Here is an 18,275-nt window from a genome sequence, read left to right on the forward strand (position 1 = left end):
CTTATCCTACATCCCATCCATGATTTCTTGTCAGTCTCCCAGGAACTGAGAACGACACATGGAGTTACTTCTGAGTAGTTTCCTTTATTGTTCCTCACCTATAGGCAGAAGTCTTGCCAAACTAAAGCAACTAGTTGCATCACTATAGATATACTCTAGGAATCACTAGGGAGGAGCCTTCTTAATTCTCTTCCTTGCTACCAAACTCTGCTTCGCTGCCACTTTGCCCTCTAGAATGCAGCCCCTCCCTCCTGGGAATCCAGACTACAATCCACTACACTTCTAAATCCCATCTGTGGTGTTTGAGCCATTGGCTGAGAAGCACTTTGTTGTGCTAGCAGATGCACATCAAGCTTCATTTCAAGCACAGGAACAAGAGCCAGTAGATAAGAAGTTCTCTTAGACCATCTCTACTCACATCATCTGGCATGTTCTGCATCAGTTTGTTGCTCATAGGCTATCAGTCAAATCATGGAGAACATGAAATGCAGTTTTTTGATGATGGCCTCACACTTCTTTATTCCCCCTCCTTACTAAATTAGATCTCACTTGTTTGGTGTAGGCATCTACATAAGCTTTGAAATCTCCTCTATCCCTGGCTTCATTTAACTAAGGATGTATATAATTTAACCCTGCTTTTGTAGATAATTTCTGTTGACTCATGTTACTTTGTAAAAGCATATCTCTGAAATGTGGGTTATACATTTTTTAAATGTATGAATAAATAGTTGGAAAGAATATTAGCATACAGCCCATCAGAGACAAATGTTTTCCAAACCAATAAATGTAGTAAAATCATAGTTCCAGTTTGCAGCTTCATTTATGAGGAAGAAAAGATGAGAGCAGGGGTGAAATGCTACCGGTTCGCTCCGGTTCAGGTGAACTGGTAGTAAAAAAATGCTTTAAAAAAGTTAAAAAAAAGGTTCCGATGATCGCGTGGCACAGCTGTGCCGCGCGATCGTTGGAACTTTTTTTTTACTTTCTTAAAGCATTTTTACTACCTATTCGCCAGAACCGGTAGTAAAAAAATGTTTTAAAAAAAGAAAAAAAAAAGGTTCCGAGGATCACACAGCATAGCTGATTGTCAATCAGCTGTGCTGTGCTGACTAGAGGGATATTTAGTTTAGATTGGGAACATATCTCCTTAAGAAATTGATCTCTGGGAAATGTAGTCTTTATGTCATGTGGTCACTGGGAAATGTAGTCTTTGTGACATGTGATAACATCTGCGCAATTTGATTGGCCACTGTGTTATAGCTCTACTGGGTAAATGTACAATGCAGTTAAGCAGTCATTTTGAATCTTAACAAAGGAACCAGCATCAGCCTCTCAGATTATGAATTGAGCCTCAAATGAATCTCAGCAGTATCGTAAGTTATTGATTGAGAATGCCTGAAGAATAAACTCAATCTGCATGAATTTCCCGTTTCGCATGGAGCTTATCTGCCTGAGAAGAGTGAACCTTCGCTCCAACCAGAACAGTGAAAAGAGGGTATCTTAAACCCCACCTCTTGGAACGTATAGGAAATCTCGTTTCAGGGAAAAGAGTGTGTCTGTTTACATCCTCAGCTGTGCAATTAAGAAGAACTTTGCATTTAATTAAGACTTTTGCTTTTTTTTTTTTTTAATTTGATTTATATGCCGCCCTTCTCCGGAGACTCAGGGCGGCTTACAATGCGTTAAGCAATAGCCTTCATACTTTTGTATATTTTTATACAAAGTCAGTTTATTGCCCCTACAATCTGGGTCCTCATTTTACCTACCTTAGAAAGGATGGAAGGCTGAGTCAACGCACGGCCCAATGGACGCAGTCAGTCTGCCTGGCAGCAGGGTGAACAACCCTTCTCCATATCATGGAAAGATAACCTCATCATTTATTTATTTGTTTAAATTTCTATACCGCCCTTCTCCAATATAGGACTCAGGGCGGTGAACAGCCAAAGTAAAAACAAGACATACAAAATCTAAAAACTGTTTAAAATAATTAAATATTTTGGCCGTAATTAAAAAATTCCAATTTAAAATCAATTTAAAATTTAAAATTTAACTCAAGCCAGCCCAGCTAGCTGAAATAAATGGGTTTTCAGGGCCCGACGAAAAATCCGGAGGTCTGTTAATGTACGTATCTCTGAGGGGAGGTTGTTCCAGAGGGTGGGCGCCGCCACAGAGAAGGCTCTCCCCCTGGGGGTCGCCAGCCGACATTGTCTGGCAGACGGCACCCTGAGGAGGCCCACTCTGTGTGAGCGTACTGGCCGGTGGGAGGCTATTGGTGGCAGAATAAAGTACTGAATTTCATGAAGTACTCTGCAGAAAAACACCAGCCATTGTTGACACATGCTCCTGTCGACTCCGTGGAGTGCAGGATACCACCTCCAGAATACGACACCTCTGAAGCCCAGAGAGATTCTACGTCATCCTTGTTGTGACCCAGGCCCACGTAGCTAATATTAAATGCAAAACAGTTCCAAAAAAACAAACAGATTTTATTAAAACAGCTGAGAATTAATTCATTCTCAGTTTAGTCCAAAACAAAATTCTTAATAACCAGTCCGTCAGCCTTATCACCAACTGTTGATGTCTTTGGCAACCTGCCAAAGGCTTTTCTTGGCAAAAACCCCACAAAGTTCAAGAGACGCTGACAAGAAGCACAGGAATCAAGGTTGCTTTTCTACTGTCAGCCTCTGGAGGCTCCGAAGTCCACGCATCACTCCCCGATGGCCCTGGCCCCATCTCTGCCTCTGACGCAGAGCCCTCATCCGGGCCTTCCCCAGCCTCCAGGACTGGCCCATGTTCTTCCTCAACCTCATCGCTGTCTGACTCTGCTGCCAGCTCCGCAGGCTGCTGGCAGACCACAACAATCCTGGAGAAGAAACAGAATATTCACCCCAATGGGGAAAGGTGGATTTGGCATCCAGTGGTGTGCAGAAATTCTCGGACAAACCGGGAGAAGATTATTTGCTATGGAAGCACATATTCACAAGTACCATCCATGACGAAGGGTTGAGGCCAGCCAAAGAGATCAAGCATATGTTGGCATGGCTGGGACCAGAATCTGCAGAAGTGGTAAGAGTCATCTACTCAGCCCAACTAGGCAACCCAGTCACCGTCCTTAAGCGAGCTTGGAAAATGCTTGACTGATGATATGGCGTATCTACATTAACGGAGTCCTCGCTCTTGGCTAGTGTCAACAACTTCCCTGACATCAGCAGCAGAGAACCCCACATGCTGTGGAAATTCTCTGCCCTCCTCACACAGTTGAGGACAGCACAAGAAGACCCCAACTTGCCTGGACTTACCTGCCTAGACCAGTATCTGACGCAAAAGCCTATAGTTCAAAAACTGCCACGGGAGCTAGGTGAAGAATGGGTCCAACTAGCTGCTGCTTACAAGGCAATGAACTCAGGAAAAAAAGAACTCTTCGCTGTTCTTGAAGAATTTGTCGACTACTAAACGGAGCTATACAATGACCCTGAAAGCTTTGGCATTAGAGAAAAATGGCTCCCAGGTACCAAAAAGGCCAGCCAGACCTCTGGGCCAACCAAGAGTCTGTCGCAGATTGCAAAGGGAAAAACCTTTGTGTCGGTGCATAACACAGAGGTCGCCACCTTGCCCACGAGGAACTCAGATGTGAAGCCATTGAAGAAAGCTCTACATCAACCTCAGAAAGCAAAGAAAGATCTTATCTGTCCACTCCACAAGTCCTCACATGCCTTGAACAAGTGCAGAGATTTCCGAAAGAAGCCTCTAGATCAGAGGTGGGTTGTTACCAGTTCGGACCGGTTCAGGAGAAGCATTAGTGGAAATTTGATGTGCTTCCCCGAACTGTTAGTGACCTTTGGCTGGCCATGCCCCCGAACTGGTCCCCGCTCGCTCACCCCGCTTGCCTGATGCTTGCCCGATGCTCACCCACCCCGCCCAGCCACTACTTGAAGAATCTAGCCCCGTACTTCTGCTCACCGCTGCTGGCAAAGGTAAGGCCGAAGGGCCCAGGTGGGTGGGGGAGGGAGAGCTGGTGGAGGGGTGATACCAGCAGCGGGTGGTGGACTGATGCACGCGGGGAGGGAGGGGAGCTCTTCCCGTGCATTTCCCCCAGCTGGCCTGGCCTGCGAGGGAAGCACGCAGGAGATCCTAGCTGCAGTTTACTCGTGAGCACCATGCATGCATGCAGCCGCTGCGCTGGGACTGATAGGGGCAGCAGCAGCAGCCCTCTCCTGTCTTTCTCCAGCTGGGCAGGGAAAAAAGGAGGAGGACTTCACAAACAAAAGAGAATTCTCTCTTTTGGCACCGGAGCCAAAGCTAAAAGAAACTGGTGGGGAGAAAAAGAGGGAGGGTAGGAATAGGGGAAGGGCACTTTTTTCGTTGTTTTAACTCTGTAGCAACATCTTTCCCAGCTACTGCTTTCTCTGCTCAGCAGCAGAGCTTTTTTTTTTTTTAAGGTTAGTCCCCTTCTTCCTGGGAGAGAGAAGAGTGGGGGCAGGGAGAGAAAAAGAAGGCGGCGCGGGATGGTGGAGGGTGGGAGTCTTAGTCCCAGCCGGTTGCTGCTTCCTTGGGTCCCCTCAACTTTTCAGTCCCAGAAAGCGGCTGAAAAATGCCCTCCTCCATGCACCATTTTCTGTCCTTGCCTCCTTCCCATTTTTATTTGGTTTTCCCTCCCACCCTGAAAGGAGTTTCAAGCAAAAGGAAGCGAGCAGGGGAGGGGGGAAGAAGGATCCGGGAGTGGGAAGGGATTGGGAAGAATGAGAACGAGGAAGGCTTCTCGGCTCAGGGAAGGCTCGGAGTCCGGAATCCAGAGCGCACTTTTCCCCTTTTCTCTTGCTGCACTTTTCTTTCCAAAGACCCCCCCCCCCCCTCCAGTCCACTCTCTTTCCCTAAAAACGGAGCTCTTGGTCCGAAGCGGGTGGTGTGTAACAAAAACAAGATTTAAAGGAAACGAAGTTGAGCTAGTTTGGAAGGAAAATGTTCTGAATTGAGAATGTCGGATAAGAGACCAAGATAAGCAACATGGTTTATTCCAGCAACAACACAAGGGTTAAAATATGTAACTTAACCTCGGTTGCGCGCAGCCGCTATTTATATTGCAGCTGGGCTCGCGCGGCCAATAAAACACTTTAAAACATTCACACCTCCCGCCGGCCGAGCTATCAGCTCAGCCGATCAGGAAGCCTCCCGTTGCTGGGCGGCCGCTCATCAGATTGTAACAGAAAACAAGTACTGTCAAGGTTCAGTGCAAGTCATACTAGTATTCCAAACTAATGAGTCTTAATGTCTGGTTAAAATGGGTAGTACTTCCATTTAAAGACGAAAAGCATAGCTCAGACTATTGCTATGATTTTTTCCTCCTATATTCTGTTGTTTAGGTATAAATTGTGTTAATGTAGAAATTTTACTTACAGCCTATTAAACAACAGAGCTAGCTGTCTGCCTGCAATCATATGTATCTATTAGGAGTAAATCCCACTGAGAGTAGCCTTACTGCCAAGTAAACATGCATAGGCTTTACGTAGTTGAGAGATAGGGTATTGATTAGTATCAGGTGTATTGTAGAGAGAAATGAGAACTTCTGTAACAACAGATACTTTGTGCCCAGACCAGGTGTGTGTGTGTGAGAGAGAGAGAGAGAGACAGACAGACAGACAGAAAGAGAAAGAAAGAGGGAAGGAGAGAGAGATAGAAGAGACAGAAAGAGGAAGGAAGGGAGAGAGAGAGAGAGGAAAAAATCTCTGTGCTATTATTTTTAATTGTTCCATTATTTATCATGTGTTAATATTTTACACTGTCCCTACACCTAGAGTGATTTTACTGCCTTCCTTTTGCCCAGGGCTACCATATATTTTTCAGGGATTTACATGCATTCAATGTCTATAGTCCAGAGCATAAATATGTGTGTGTTTATTTTGTACATCAGGTTGTATAAGTCCATCTTAATATGCTATTCCTGGTATGTGATGTTTTGTATACATACAGAGAAAGAAGCACTCTTGTGATCTTTGACTTTTAGGCTTGCTGTCAAACATCAGCCATAATACTAATGACTGTATTAAACAATATGCAGGTTGTATTACACGAATGGCTATTTTATATGTGAAATTATGACTGAAATATTTCTGCACCTATATTGGTTCTCACTGTCAGGAAGTTTCTCCTTAGTTTTAGGTTGCTTCTTTTTTTGCCTTCTGGTGCTTTGGAAAATACATTGCCCCCCCTTCTTTCTGGCAGCCCCTTAAAAGCCTATTGCCTATCACACTCTTGGGCAAAGCATGTGAGCCATTTCCTCCTTTCAGTGGTCCATGAAAGTACAGCTATAGTATGTAGATAATAAAGTTGAAAAAAGGTGAACAACATTTTTACAAAACTATAGATACGTTGAGGCTGGGTGTGACAAGGAATGGCTGGGAAGGGAGGGGCCAGGCGAGGCACCCCTTGATGTGAGTGACATTGAGTTGGCCACGCCCACCCAGTCACATGACCATCAAGCCGTGCCCACTGTCACATGACCATCAAGCCACACCCACAAAATATGTCTCGCCCACAGAACCAGTAGTAAAAAATTTTAGAACCCACCCCTGCTGTAGATGAAAGAAAGAAAGGGCTTGATCAAGGAGTACAAAGTCTGCTTCAAGTGCTGTGAGTCTACGGAGCACATGGCCAAAGTTTGCACAGTTAAGGTGTGATGTTATCTATGCAAAAGTGACAAGCACCCAGGCACCCTGCATCCAGACTCTGAGCCGACACAACGGACAACTCCTCCCCCTCCCCCGACCAAGGATTCTCAGCATGGCACCAAAGCACATCCAGAGGCAGCCACGAGTGTCAACTGCATGTCAGTATGTGGTGACTCACCATTCCCTCGCTCATGTCACCAGATCTGCCTAGCTAAAGTCTATCCAGCTGGATGCCCAGAAGAAGCCATGAAGATGTATGTGATAATGGACACACAAAGCAATCAATTGTTAGCCAGGTCAGCATTCTTTGACCACTTTGACGTCCAAACCGACGAAACGCACTTCACGATATCAACGTGCACTGGATTCCAGCGCACGGCGAGGAAAGTCACTGGATTCTGCATGGAATCGTTAGATGGGAGTGCAAAATTCACATTGCCGCCATTGCTAGAATGGGACACTTTACCAGATAATTGCAGTCAGATTGCGACACCAGAGGTAGCAAGCAATATACCTCACTTGAGACACATGGCTAATCTCTTTCCTGCCCTAGACCCCGAAGCCCAAATCCTGCTCTTGTTGGGAGTGGACGCCCCCGAAGCTTTCCCTCACCATGCAGTGGTTAAAGGCTCAGCAGGCTCTCCATTTGCCCTCATTTGCACCACGAGACATCGAAGAAGTGCCATGGACGGACCTGCTGCAGATCCTGGAGGACCACTATGCCCCAACTGGAACACCAGTGGCAAACCGTTTCACCTTCCATCAGAGGGACCAGAAGGAAGGTGAGACCATCAAAGAATTCGTGGCCGCCCTGCGCCAAATCACAGCCAGCTGCGAGTTTGACCACGTGGACAACGCCATCGCTGACCGCGTGGTTTTTGGCATGAGGGACAGAGGCCTGCAAAAGAAATTCCTGAGCAGGAAGAAACTCGTGCTCAAGGATGTGGTGGAGGAAGCCACCGCATCCGAAATCTCAGAGAAAGCGGCAGCCGCAGTAAGCAGAGCGAAGGGAATCCACAAGATTCGCTCCACGAAACAATCGTCGACTGAGGATTCCACAGCTGGATCGGAATCGGAGGAGGAGTCCACCATCCACAAAGTATCCAGACCCCCAAGGCGGGAAACTGCCCAAAGAAGTTACAAGGGGGAGCGCTGTGCCAGCTGCAGAGGGGACCATGCCAGGGCAACCTGCAAGTGGAGAGATGCGACCTGCAGACGCTGCAACAGAAGGGGTCACATCGCCAAAGCTTGCAGAGCCGAGGAACCAGCCCCAGAACCCTCCAGCCACCGTCCCCACGAAAATCGGAAAGAGTACCAGAGATCATCCAAACGGTCCTCTGGCCCATCTAGACGCAGAGACGATGAATTTCCCCGGAGCGGAGCGGTCCACCAGACGACCATCGCCCACACAAACTCAGACAATGCCACCAAGTTCCACGTGACCATCCATGTGGAAGGTTCACCCTGCTCAATGGAGGTAGACTCGGGCTCAGTCTACTCCATTATGGATTGGCACCAGCTGAAGCGCCTGCAACCCAGCATCAGCAAGCGAGACCTGAAGCCACTACACTCCAAGCTCGTCGACTTTGGGGGAAACCCCATCGGAGTCTTAGGAAGAGCCAACATCCGAGTCTCCTACAATGAGTTCCAAGGCAAGCTTCCCATAACAGTCGTGGAGAACAGCCGACCGAACCTGCTAGGAGTGGAGTGGTTTAAGCCGCTGGGGCTATCCATCAGAGGCATCCACCAAATTCGCAGGGATGAACTCGACAACCTCATCGAAGAGTTCAAGGAAGTCTTTGATGGGAAGCTGGGGAAATTTGTGGGAAGGCCAATCTCATTTAATCTGGACAAGGGAATCACCCCAATTAGGCTGAAGCCCCGCCGGGTTCCATTTGCTCTGCGGCCTAAAGTAGACGAGCAGCTGGATAAGCTGATCGCCCAGGGCGTCCTGGAACCGATCAATCATGCCTCATGGGAGACCCCCATTGTGACCCCACTGAAGCATGATGGGTCTGTGCGCATCTGCGCCGACTATCGTTGTACCATCAACAAGGCGTTGGCACAGAGCGCATACCCAGTCCCAGTGGTGCAACATCTACTGCATTCCCTGGGAACTGGCTCAATTTTTGCAAAACTGGACCTGGCCCAGGCTTACCAGCAACTGCCAGTGGACGAAAAAATGGCGGAGGAACAAACAATTGTCACGCATAGGGGGGCATTCAAATGCAACTGCCTCCAATTTGGAGTCAGCGCTGCCCCCGGCATTTTCCAATCTATGATGGAACGCCTCCTCCAAGGCATTCCAGGGGTGGTGCCTTACTTTGACGATGTACTAATCTCCGGAGAGTCACAGGCACAACTCCTTGAAAGGCTCAGGCTTGTCCTGCAGCGCTTCAAGGCCAAGGGCTTGAGAGTCAGGAGAGATAAATGCATCCTAGGAGTACAGGAAGTCGAGTTCCTGGGCTATCTCATAGATAGCACTGGCATCCACCCCACCAAATTAAAAGTGAAAGCAATCCATGAAGCTCCGAGCCCAAAAAACAAAACGGAACTTCAGGCATTCCTTGGGTTGCTTAACTTCTATGCCATGTTTCTCAAACAGAAAGCCACAGTTGCTGAGCCACTCCACCGCCTGCTGGGGAAAGCGGCTTCCTGGAAGTGGGGCCAAGAAGAGGAAGCAGCATTCCGAGCCGTAAAAGGACTCTTAACTTCCAAAAGCGTCCTCATCCAATACAATGAGACACTCCCCATCAAGCTGACCTGCGATGCGTCGCCATACGGGGTGGGGGCAGTCCTCAGCCACGAACTGCCCAACGGCTCCGAAGCCCCAATAGCATACTTCTCTAAAACCATGTCCGGCGCGGAACGCAACTACAGTCAGCTGGACAAAGAAGCCCTGGCCATCGTTGCAGGAGTGAAACGATTCCACGAGTATCTCTACGGGAGGAGTTTCACCATAGTTACTGATCACAAGCCACTCCTGGGGCTCCTCGCAGGCGACCAACCCACCCCGACCTTCATGTCCCCGCGGATGACGAGATGGGCCATATTCCTAGCCAGCTACTCCTACAGGCTCGTGCACCAGCCAGGCACAGCCATAGGAAACACCGACACGCTGAGCAGATGCCCATTGAAGGATCCTGTAGAAGACCCAGCCCCCACGCTCCACCTTTTCCATATAGATGACGACGCCAGCTGTCCAGTCTCGTCCGCAGATGTGGCCGTCCACACCCAAAAGGACTCCACACTCCGCCAAGTGAAGTCCTGGATCCTCAGGGGGTGGCCATCTGAGAAGACGGAGTAGAAGTTCAGCCCATTCGCCAGGAAGCAGAAGGAGCTGTCCACCATGAAGGGCTGTTTGCTATGGGGAGACAGGGTGCTGATTCCAAGCACTCTGCAACGGCGGACGCTAGAGACTTTACATAAAGGGCACCCAGGCATCGTCCGCATGAAGGCCCTGGCACGGAGTTACGTCTGGTGGCCCTCACTGGACAGAGACATTGAAGAATGGGTCTCCAGATGTGACCCGTGCCAAGAAGTACGACCAGCGCCGCCACAAGCCGAAACAGCGAAGTGGGAGACCCCCAGCAACCCCTGGTCGAGGATCTATATCGACTTCGCGGGTCCGATGCAAGGGCGCCACCTCCTCATCGTCGTAGATGCCTTCTCCAAGTGGCTCGAGGTGGTACCCATGGCATCTACCACAACGGAAGCGACGATCCGGGCCCTGCGCCGCCTTTTCGCCACCCATGGACTACCGGATGTGCTGGTCTCCGACAACGGCCCCCAACTCACATCCCTGGCCATGGAGGCATTCCTGGCAGGACTGGGCATCCGCCATGCCCTGTCCGCCCCGTACAGGCCGGCTGGGAACGGACAAGCGGAACGAATGGTGAGACTCACCAAGGAGGCACTCACCAAGATGGGCACGGGAGACTGGCAGGAAAGAATAGACAACTTCCTCCTCACCCAGCACATCACGCCGCATGCCACCACCCACAAGAGCCCGGCCGAGCTGTTGATGGGCAGAAGGTTGAGGTCACCATTGGACCGGCTGCACCCCCAATACAGCCCAGAAGTGACCGCAATGGCCAGCCGCCCGCTTCGCGCCTTCAGCAAGGGAGATTCAGTTTTCGCGCTAAACTTCAATGGCTCTCCTAAGTGGCTGAAGGGGAAGATAGACAACACAACCGGCCCAAAGTCCTACACCGTGGAGCTGGAAGATGGACAGGTCTGTAGACGTCACATCGACCAGCTCCGGAAAAGGTGGGGGGGAGCACAAGAAAACCAGCCTGACGAGGGAGGCCTACAACACCCCGAAGAGGTAGGCCTGCAACACCCCGACGAGGTAGGCCTGCAACACCCCGACGAGGTAGGCCTACAACACCCCTGCGAGGTAGGCCTACGACACCCCGACGAGGTAGGCCTACCACACCCCGGCGAGGCAGACCACCGCCACCCCGACGAGGCCGGCCAAGCACACTACCAGGCGCTAACACACCGACAGTCCAGAGCGGTAGACCGGGGCCAGCCGCATGGGGGATGGCAACACCAACCCAGCGAGGTGGGCACCCGGCACGACAGGGCAAGGGACTACCAAACCAGCCCACGAGTAGACCGGGACCTGCCCAGAGTGGAAGCATCGCACCCACCTGGCAAAGGCAATCAGCGACAGCCCTGCCAGGGAGACCTCCACCACAGGCGAGTAGACCGGGGACCATCCGGGGTGGGCACACCACAGCCCAGGGGTGAGAGTGGCACACAACTCCCTGGCGAGAGGGACCCCCGCCCAGCACAGAAGACAACCCGGCAACAACAACCCAGCCCAGATGACCCCAGCCACCAACCCGCGGTAGACCAGGGACTAGGACGAAGGGAAAGCTGACAACAACCCGGCCAGGGAGGCCTGCGCCACCCCGGCAGGGGAGACCTCCACCGTCCCACGGAGGTAGCCCCACAACGACACCCCGACCAGGTCGACCACTGCTGACCCGACGGGGTAGGCCAACACCAGCCCGACCAAGGGGACCTGCGCCACCCCTGCAAGGTCGGACAGCACGACACGACCCAACACCATCCACCGCTAGCAGACCGGACCCGAGGGCACCGATCCGAACCACCCCCCAGACGACAACGAGCCGAACCGCAGCCGAACCGCAGCGGCCGGGAGACCGGGGAGGAGCAAGTGACAGCCTGGGACTTACCGAGACTCAGACGCTCTTCCCGGGTCGGAACCGAGCAGCCTCAACGAGACGATAGATCCACAGGCCAGGAGGAAGACCACCAGAACCAGCTATCCAAGGTCTGCGGTCCGGCCAGAGGCGCTGAGGGTGACCCCGCACACTCGCCAGCCGAACCGAGCCCGGTTCCGGGGAGGGAACCCGGAGACACAGGAGCCCCGTCCGTCCGGGTCGGGGACGAGGAAGAAGTGAGACTGCACAGGTCAACTAGGGTGCCGAGGCGTCCTACGTACCTGAGTGATTACGTGACTTTTATTGATGAACGTTGACTGTTTCTGGGCTAAGAGGGAGTATTATGTCCTTATAAGGACATCCGCCCGGATTGGCTGCCAGCCATCGGGCGGGAAAGTTTGAATCACTGTCAGGGGCGGTGCGACTGCCGGAGCGAATATAAGGAGAGCTCCGGCAGCACGCAGCCAGTCTTGTTTCTCTGTTCTAAATAAAGTTACTAATGTAACGAGCTGGTCGCGTCTTCCTTTCCTGCGCCGATCTAACATAGCAGAAGCTGGGTAGACCCACTGTCCTTTTGCATACCCAGACAGTGCCTGCCGAACAGCCATGAGCAAGCTCTCTCTCGCCTCTTCAGCTTGAGACAACTCAGGAACAGGAAACCTGCAATGAAAGCTCATCTGGTGGAGTTCATGGACAAGATGGTCCAGAACGGGCATGCCAAGCTTGCCCCTACCCTGAGGAAAGACGAAGAATGCTGGTACCTGCCATTCTTTGGAGTGTACCATCCACAAAAGCCAGGTCAGATAAGAGTGGTTTTCTATGCCAGTGCGCAGTTCTGAAACCTCTCCCTGAACGAAGTCCTTCTCACAGGACCTGATCTTGCCAACAGTCTGCTAGACATGCTCATCCGCTTCAGAAAGGAAGCCATAGCCGTCATGGCTGACATCCAGCAGATGTTTTACTCATTCCTTGTCAGGGAAGATCATTGCAACTACCTGCAATTCCTGTGGTTCAGTGATGAACAGCACAACCAGCAGATCACAGAATACAGAATGAGAATGCACGTCTTTGGGAATGGTTCTTCCCCTCCAACTATGGCCTGCAACACACTGCTCACGTAGGCAAAACCAAATATGGTTCAGATGCCAGATGTTTCGTGGAACGAGACTTCTACATTGATGATGGCCTGAAATCTGTACCCACCCCAGCAGACTTATTAAAAAGAACACGCCATATGCTAGCGGTAGCCAACCTCAAGCTACACAAGATCGCATCCAACAGTGAAGAAGTGCTAGAAGCCTTCAATCCTGAAGACCACGCCAAGGGACTACAAGACCTCGATTTTGGCACTGACACCCCTCTTATCCAAAGGAGTCTTGGTCTGTGTTGGGACTTGAAGAAGGACATCTTCACCTTTAGAGCCCTAGCCCAGAAGACTGCCTTCACAAGGAGAGGAGTTCTGTCAACAGTGAACAGCCTGTTCGACCAGGGGTGAAATGCTCCCAGTTCAGACCAGCTCGGGCGAATAGGTAATGGAGATTGAGGCTACTTCGCCGAACCAGGAGCAATGGCTGGCTGGCCACGCCCCCGAACCGGTCCACAGCCCGCAGTCCTGCCATACTTGCCTGCCTTCCATGCTGCCTTCCTGGTGTTCCGGTGGCCAGCTTGCGAAGGCAGGCAATCAGAAGACCACGTGGAAGGCAGACAAGCATGGCAGGGCTGCGGGGAAGGAGTTAGCAGCTTACTCACCCCCCCACCCCACTCAAGCAGCAGCTTCCCTGCTCAGCCCCAACAAGCTATGCATCCATAGCAATGGGGTGGTTTTGTTCACCGTGGTGGTGCTTCGGGAGGGCAGGTGGACATATTCATTATAGTTGTCAGCTGCAGACATCCGCCTGCCCTCCCAAAGCACCACCGCGGTGAACAAAACAACCCCATTGCGCCGCACCTCCTCCTGCAGCCAAATGGACCCAGCCATCTGTGCCCTTTCCTCAAACGGGCTGTGCATGGGGCACTTGGAGAGAGAGCGAGCAAGAGAGTTCTCCAACCTCTGTTTGTGTGTGTGTGTGAGAGAGAGAGGGAGGGAGGGAGGGAGGGAGGGAGGGAGCGATCTGAAGCTGAGGCACCCAAACTTCTGGCACCGGCAGGGGCAGCTTCTGAGCAGCCCTGAGTCAGCCAGATCCACCTGACCTACTCCCTGAGTCTTGCCATTCTCCTCGCCCCCCCCACCCCACTCAAGCAGCGGCAGGATCTGCGGGACAACAGGACCTCTCATTTTTCCCACAGCACAGTGTACGCTTGCTACCTCTGCTTGCCTGCTTGCAAGCGATGATCTTCTCTGCTTCTCTTGGGATGCTGGTGCAGGCACCATGGATGCATAGCTTGTTGGGGCTGAGCAGGGAAGCTGCTGCTTGAGTGGGGTGGGGGTGGGGGCGAGGAGAACAGTGAGACTCAGGGAGTAGGTCAGGTGGATCTGGCTGACTCAGGGCTGCTCAGAAGCTGCCCCCGCCGCTGCCAGATGTTTGAGTGCCTCGGCTTCAGATCGCTCCCTCCCTCCCTCACACACACACACACACACACACACACACACACACAAACAGAGGTTGGAGAGCACTCTTGCTCTCTCTCTTTCCAAGCACCCCATGCACAGCCTGTTTGAGGAAAGGGCACAGACGGCTGGGCGCATTTGGCTGCAGGAGGAGGCCCAGGTGGAAGGCGGCTTTTTCAGCAGCATCCCCCTCCCCTCTTTGGATCGCCCTGCAAGGGGGAGGCTCTGCCTTTGCAGAAACGGGGTGGGTGGTTTGTACGGAGGATTGGCGGGGGGGGGAATGCATGGCCCTCCGGGATGAAGAGCAGGGCAAGAGAAGGCTCTGAGGTTCACCTGGGCAGTCAAGCCAGAGGGAAACTCAAAGCGTTGGGGGCTTCAGAAAGGCAGAATGTGCTTTTGTGCAGCTCCTGGCTTCTGTGACATTCTGTGAAAGACAGAATGTGCTTCTGTGTCAGAATGTGGAGCTCCTGGCTCTAACAGTGAGTGACGTCAAACTGGCCACGCCCACCCAGTCACATGACCACCAAGACATGCCCACTAAGCCACGCCCACAGAACCGGTAGCAAAAGAATTTAGATTTCACCCCTGTGTTCAACCCTCTAGGATTTGTGGCACCTGTAATGATTCAAGGGAGGCTCCTTCTACGTACGCTGTCCCAAAGCACCAAATATTGGGATGAGCCGCTTCCACCAGAACAGAAGCAAGGTTGGGAGACATGGCGTACCTCCCTGAGTTGTCTCCAGAGTGTCCATGTACAGCGCACGTATGTTCCCATCTCACCCGCCGCCACTCTGAAGGAAGAATTACATGTCTTCTCAGATGCGTCAACGACAGCAATAGTAGTTGTGGGATACATCAGGGTCTACGGCAGGGAGAGCAACGTTCACGTTGGCTTTGTCATGGGAAAAGCGAAACTAGCACCACAACAAGGTCACACCGTACCAAGGCTGGAACTCTGCGGTGCCATATTAGCTGTGGAGCTTGCAGACCTGATAACAAAGATGATGGACTTTGAGTGTTGTGACCCAGGCCCAAGTAGGTAGTATTAGATGCAAACAGTTCCCAAAAAAACCAGACTTTATTAGAACAGCTGAGAATTAACTCATTCTCAGCATAGTCCAAACTAAATTAAAACAAATTCTTCTTAACACAAATTCTTCAGTCTAATCACCAACCTTGGTATAATTAGGCAAACTGCCAAAGGCTTCTCTTGGCAAATGTTCAGAAGCAGAAGACGCCGACCAGAGATAAGTGCAGCAAGACAAGAACAAGTCTATCAACGTTGTTTTCTGACAAAGAGGCCAAGAGCCGTTGCTGGTCTTTTAAGCCTTATGGGAGGGGACAGGATCAGAAAAAGCGGATCATGCCACACAGTCCATCCCTGCATCCCAGTTGGCAGAATCAACCTGGATAAAAGGTCCTGAGTTCTTGGCCCGCACAGGCAGCCTGATGTTGCAGAGACCAGAACACCATGAGCTTCTAAACCCAGATCAAGATGCCGACGTTCGACCTTAGGAGCTCAGCAAAGCTCTCAGACAGGTCAAGGAAAGAACTGTACAAGCCACCTGCTTGTCGACAATGGTCAAGGAGACCGAAACACGGCACCCGAAACGTCCCATGGAACCAGCTCGCTTCGAATGTTTCTCCAGATGGAGGTCTCTTGTACGAAGAGTAACAGTGATCATACGTATACTGGATCGCGAGATAAGCTTCTCAGACTGCCAGCTCCTAGCAGAGAGAAATTCCATGAAGTGTGCAGCAAGAAGCATACCCAGTAGTATTTGAGTGTCTAAAAGCTAGGAAACCTATCCCAAAATACAGCCCACTGCTGAAACTGAACCCGTTCCTTGACAGCCACAACTTACTTTGAGTAGGGGGGCGTCTAGATAAAGCTGAAATAGCCTCAAATGTCAAACACCCTATCATCCTTCCCGCTCACCAACATGTGACGAACCTAATGGTCCGACACCACCATGAAACCGTCCACCATCAAGGCCGCCACTTCACAGAAGGAGCTGTCAGAGCTGCTGGACTTTGGATCATGGGGGCTAAGAGGACCATTGCTACTGTCTTACACAGGTGCCTGCATTGTCACAAGTAACAAGGTGCGACACAACACCAGATGATAGCCAACCTGCCACCTGAGTGTTTCAGTACAGGACCGCCATTCACCAACGTAGGTGTGGACGTCTTTGGCCCTTGGTTCAGGTCTGCCCGTCGAACCAGAGGTGGCCAAGCTAACAGCAAACATTGGGCCGTTCTCTTCACATGTCTTAGCATTCGAGCTGTTCACATTGAAGTCATCGAATCCATGGACACCTCCAGCTTTATCAATGCTCTAAGAAGGTTCCAAGCCTACAGAGGCCCAGTCAAGATGTTTAGATCTGACCGCGGAACTAACTTTGTAGGAGCCTGCAAGGAGTTACGGATCAGGGAGAGCACTCGCCTTGATCCGGCAATTGGTGACTACCTGAAGGACGAAAACTCTGTTTGGACATTTAATCCTCCCCATGCCTCCCATATGGGAGGAGTAGGGGAACAAATGATAGGAATAGCCCATAAAATTCTAGGCTCCATGTTGATGAAGACACCCACACTGACTCATGAGATCCTCACCACCCTCATGGCAGAAGTAGCAGCTATCATCAACACTAGACCCTTGGGTCCAGTCTCCTCGGATCCTGAGAATCCAACTATCCTCACCCCAGCCACTTTGCTGACCCAGAAGATGGGTGATTGGCCAGCACCAGTAGGGAACTTCGTTCCAAAGGATATGTATACAGAACAATGGAGACAAGTTCAACTGCTGGCCAACACCTTCTGGAAGCACTGGAAACAAGAATATTTGTCTACACTACAGGATCGCTGCAAATGGAAGAACAAAGACCCTAACCTCGAAGAAGGAGACCTTGTCTTGTTAAAAGACAAGGACATGCATCGGAACTAATGGTCCATGGGACTTGTGCACCAAGTCTTACCCAGCTTTGATGGACTAGTTCGCCAAGTCGAAGTTCAGATTGCGAAGCCGCAAGAGTCATGCCATGACCCGCTGACTTCTACCAAGAAGCTCTACACCAGGCCAATCACCGACCTGGTACTGCTGTGAAGGAAGACTGAACTTAAAGAACTTAAAGATTGAACCTCAAGCTTTGCATGTTTTGTGTCTACCTCATTGTTTGCATTGTTTGATGCTATGCCTTTGTTTACCTCAGTTAATTACTTAGTTAGTAGTGGAATTTATAATTCCAGGCAGGGAGTGTGCTGACTAGAGGGATATTTAGTTTAGATTGGGAACATACAGTATCTTCTTAAGAGATTGCTCTCTGGGAAATGTAGTCTTTATGTCATGTGGTCACTGGGAAATGTAGTCTTTCTGACATGTGATAACATCTGCACAATTTGATTGGCCACTGAGTTATAGCTCTGCTGGGTAAATGTACCATGCAGATAAGCGGTCATTTTGAATCTTAACAAAGGAACCAGCATCAGCCTCTCAGCATGGAGAAAGATGCACCTCTTTTCACCTACATTAATGGGATCAGATTATGAATTGAGCCTCAGATGAATCTCAGCAGTATCGTAAGTTATTGATTGAGAATGCCTGAAGAATAAATTCAATCTGCATGAATTTCCCGTTTCGCGTGGAGTTTATCTGCCTGAGAAGAGCGAACCTTCGCTCCGACCAGAACATGTGCTGCGTGATCGTCGGAACCTGTTTTTTACTTTTTTAAAGCATTTTTTACTACTGGTTCCAGCGAATAGGTAGTAAAAAATGCTTTAAAAAAGGTTCTGACGATCACAGCTGTGCCGTGCGATTGTCGGAACCTTTTTTTTTACCTTTTTAAAGCATTTTTTACTACCTATTTGCCA

General features: G+C 50.6%; 1 protein-coding gene across 1 annotated transcript in view; it reads left to right on the forward strand.

Moving 5' to 3' along the window:
- The window catches only part of LOC139317337 (serine/threonine-protein kinase BRSK2-like), a 212,581-nt gene that overhangs the window by 114,662 nt on the left and 79,644 nt on the right, over positions 1–18,275 (forward strand). The gene's annotated exons all lie outside the window — the stretch shown is intronic.

This window comes from Pituophis catenifer, unplaced genomic scaffold, assembly GCF_029215685.1.
Source record: "Pituophis catenifer annectens isolate HBS135680 unplaced genomic scaffold, rPitCat1.0.hap2 SCAF_5, whole genome shotgun sequence".
Lineage (NCBI taxonomy): Eukaryota > Metazoa > Chordata > Lepidosauria > Squamata > Colubridae > Pituophis > Pituophis catenifer.